The 4,369-nt window shown below is 38.7% G+C and overlaps 1 pseudogene; it reads left to right on the top strand.

Moving 5' to 3' along the window:
- Nucleotides 1-1,825: 1,825 nt before the first annotated feature.
- LOC110589475 lies at nt 1,826-3,561 on the top strand (annotated as a pseudogene).
- Nucleotides 3,562-4,369: the final 808 nt, after the last annotated feature.

Here is a 4,369-nt window from a genome sequence, read left to right as displayed (position 1 = left end):
AGGGTCAGAGGGAGAAGCAGACTCCCCGCCGAGCAGGGAGCCCGATGCGGGACTCGATCCCCGGACTCCAGGATCATGACCTGAGCCGAAGGCAGTCGCTTAACCGACTGAGCCACCCAGGCACCCTGAAAAGTAATGTTTCTAAAAGACAGGATTAACCAGGGTGCCTGGGTGGCTCAGCTGGTTAAGTGTCTGCCTTCGGCTCAAGTCATGATCCCAGGGTCTTGGGATCAAGCCCCGAGTCAGGCTCCCTGCTCAGTGGGGAGCCTGCTTCTCCCTCTCCCTCTGCTCCTCCCCCCCATTCATTTTCTCTCTATCTCAAATAAATAAATAAAATCTTTAAAAAATAAAATAAAATAAAAAAGAGAAAGAAAAAGACTGGCTTAACTGACTAGTGAAAGGAAGTAGTTGAGAAAAGGAAAATGGAACAGAAAGAGGAAATTAGAGTATAGTTGTTTTTTTTTTTTTTTGAAAAGTGTAAATGCAATTGTGGATGATAATAATTGCTGAGGTGTTCATGGTCAGTATAGGGAGAAATAAGATTTCCTCACTGATTGAAGACCACACGGAACAGTACAAAGGATAGCCTATAAAAGAAAGTTGTAATTTCCGGAATGAATTCAGATTGATAAATGAGTCTGCAGATTTAATAGGCCACACTTAAAATTCTCCCTGAATGTTACAATTAAATATTGAATGCCAAAATAATTTTTAAATCTTGCTTTATTATTCTGTAAAGTTGAGCCAGGTTAGGGGCGCCTGGATGGCTCAGTTGATTAAGCGGCTGACTCTTGATTTCCACTCAGGTCATGATCTCAGTGGAGAGTCTGCTTGTCCCTCTGCTTGTCACTCTGCCCCTCCCCCTGCTTGTGCTCTCTCTCTCTCCCTCTCTCAAATAAATAAATAAAATCTTAAAAAAAAAAAAAGAGCCAGGTTAGTGTCCACTAAGATTTCAAAGAATTCTGCTTTAGGTTTAGCTTTTTAAATACAGTAAATAAAAGAGAAATAACCTTGGGGTGCCTGGTTGGCTCAGTCAGTAGAGTGAGCAACTCTGGATCTTGGGTCTCAAAGCTTACTTAAAAAAAGAAAAGAAAAGAAAAGAAAAACACACAAGCTCAAAAGACAAGTCGTCTTGCTGACACTCTCACCAGTGAGTTAGATTTTCCAGAGAACCTTATTTAGCATAAAAACTTACAGATATTTGGAATTTAGAAAGGATTAAGATTTATTGAAATATAAGCATACTTGGAAAATAGTTGCTTTATTTCTTTTTATTTTCCTTGCTTTTTAATTGAACATATACCTTAGAGTACATCTGGAGTGTTCTAAAGCAAAACTCAGAATTTTATCATTTCACTCATATCTATTTCTTGAAGTGATTATTCTGGTAGCTTTTTATATTGTTTGAGGGAGGAATAATCCATTGATTTTAGTGGTATAAATGCGAAATGACTGAGATCTGGATCAGTGATTTGGTCATGGTTGTAAAGAGAATAAATAAGTCTAAAAACAGTAAAATCTTGGAATGAAGCATACTGGTTAATTGGGTTTCTGATTAACTATGGATTAACAAGAAGACACTTTGTTTGAAATACCCCTAAATTGCCTTGGGGCATTTTCTTGCTTTAATAACTAGTCTAATGAACATAATTAAGTCTTCTCTTACTGATTCAGCATCCTGCAGTACCTCAGGATCATTACTCTGAACATAATATATAATTCTATACTGTACTGTAGCTACAGAAGGAATAAAAATTTAAGATGACTCCTGGATATTGCTATACTTAAAAAAAAATAAATCTCTGTGATCTGTGCAAATCACAGTATGTCCATTTACCTTAAGCAAGTAAGTAAATGCATGTCACCTGTTATGGAATAATAGACTATTCAATCCAGAAGAGACTTTTGAGATTATGAAATTCAATGCCATTATTTAAGAAACAAGAAAGCTAAGACCCAGAAAATAACAAAGGATTAGTACAGCTAGACTACAGTCAATGTCTTCTGGTTGCAAATCCATGACCCTTTGATTCCACCATGCTGCAACTTTCAAACGATTTGGGATTCCTGTCACCTGTCTCTCTTGCCCCTAACAGTGCAGAGTCCATTCTCAAAATTGGTTATTTAGGAGTTTTGGTTAAATGAATGCAAGCTCCACTAAAATGGGAGCTCCTTAGGGGCAGGGAATTTTGTCTGTTTTGTTCACTTAGGTATTCTCAACACCTTGAATACTTCTCTCCTTAGAAGGCCTTCAATAAATGTTTGTTGAATGAAAGAATGAAATGAAATTGCAAGATTTATTCTACACAAGATAACTTGGTTTCGATGTCTATGTTCATCTACTCAGCATTCACTAAGACTAATGGTAGAAAGATTACAGATTAATTACTGAGTTCATAATGAGAAAATGAAAGGAAGGGGCACCTGGATGGCTCAGTCAGTTAAGTGTCTGCCTTCGGCTCACGTCATGATCCCAGGGTCATGGGATTGAGCCCTGCAGAGGGCTCCCTGCTTTGCAGGGAGTCTGCCTCTCTCTCTACCCCTGCCCCCTGCTCATGATCTCTCTCTTTCTCTCAAATAAATAAATAAAATCTTAAAAAAAAAAAAAGAAAATGAAAGGAAAAGGATAAATATTGTTAAATTGTTGGGCGCCTGGGTGGCTCAGTTGGTTAAGCGACTGCCTTCGGCTCAGGTCATGATCCTGGAGTCCCGGGATCGAGTCCCACGTTGGGCTACCTGCTCAACGGAGGGTCTGCTTCTCCCTCTGACCCTCTTCCCTCTCATGCTCTCTGTCTTTCATTCTCTCTCTCTCTCATAAATAAATAAAATCTTTAAAAATATATATTGTTAAATTGTCATGGTATGACATCGTAAACTTTTATCTCACTTTGACTGTATCTCAGTTTTAAGCACCAAGTGTTTGAAGTAAAGAGCCAGATGTTAAATTGTAAAAACACTTTTCAGATAGTCAAATTAACAAAGTAGAAGACATCACAACTCAGCTTTGCAAAGCTGTTTGTTAAATATGAGTTCTACGTAATGATTAAACATGTCTCTCAAGGCAAACAAAGCCATCAAAACTAGGGAGAAGAGTCATTTACCTCTGGCATCTTAGTGAGGCCATGGGGGTAGCAGCTGCTCTCTGAGCCTCACCATACAGCCCAAGGATGACAAGAAGAAGAGAGATGCCGAAAAGTCAGCCAAGAAAGACAAAGACCTAGTGACCAAAACTGGGGGTAAGGCCAAAAAGAAGTGGTCCAAAGGCAAAGTTCGAGACAAGCTCAATAACATTCTTGTTTGACAAAGTGACATATGACAAACTTTGTAAGGAAGTTCCCAACTATAAGCTTATAACCCTGGCTGTTGTCTCAGAGACAGGAGATTCGTGGTCCCCTGGCCAGGGCAGCCCTTCAGAAGCTCTTTAGTAAAGGACTTATTAAACTGGTTTCAAAGCACAGAGCTCAAGTCATTTACGCCAGAAACACACGGGCTGGAGATATCCTAGCTGCTGGTGAAGAGGCACGAACAGATCCCAGGCCAACTGCACATTTTGAAAAATAAAACTTTGTTAATTTTTTTAAAAAAGGAACTAGGGAAAAGAGAATATTTATGGACACCAAACCCTGTGCTTATTAACACATATGCCCTTTGACTCTCAAAATTGGTGGGTATGCTTAAGCCTTCTGATAAGTGCGTCAGTATTAAGAAATACCTCAGAAACAAACCCCAGAATGAATGAATTGCAAAAGCCCTCTACTTAAGGACTGGTTTAAAATTTAACAGTGTAAACATGTAAGGTTATATGAATACATAGGTGTATTTAGACTTGGAGTCATGGTTTCAATAATACAAAATCAGAAGATGTACTTAGCTACAAAAGTAGATCCAGGTGTTATCACCTTTATATGCCAGAAAATGCTTTACGTCGCCTGAGGTCTTCGAATTTCTTTTTTCTTGAGTCACCACTAAACCATAAGTTCCTTGAAGTTGAGGATCAATTCTAATTCACAGTTGTAGCTGCAGCCCTTGGCACAATGGTGAAAAACGAAAGAAACTTAAGTCTTTGTTGAATGAATGAATTTTAGGGCAGACTTAAGGGCCCTTTTCTAAATTGTAATGAGAGATGGAAACAATACTAGAAAGGAGCTTATGGTATCCAAGAACACTTAACTGGAGAAAAAGAGATGGGTGAAGATGAAAGGAAATGAAGACTTGTCTTTTTGGAGTTCCCATTTTGGGTATTTTGGAGTTTGCTTCTAAGCCCATTAATCCTCATTATCACTAGTAGGCCCTGGGGAGAAATACACACAAAAACACGTTTGCCATTACCAAAGTACATTGAAAGGACAGCTTTCCTATAACTTCTTTA

This window comes from Neomonachus schauinslandi, chromosome 6, assembly GCF_002201575.2.
Source record: "Neomonachus schauinslandi chromosome 6, ASM220157v2, whole genome shotgun sequence".
In the NCBI taxonomy this organism is placed as follows: Eukaryota; Metazoa; Chordata; class Mammalia; order Carnivora; family Phocidae; genus Neomonachus; species Neomonachus schauinslandi.
Note: the sequence above shows the minus strand (reverse complement) of the source record. Positions and strands in the feature narration are given on the sequence as shown.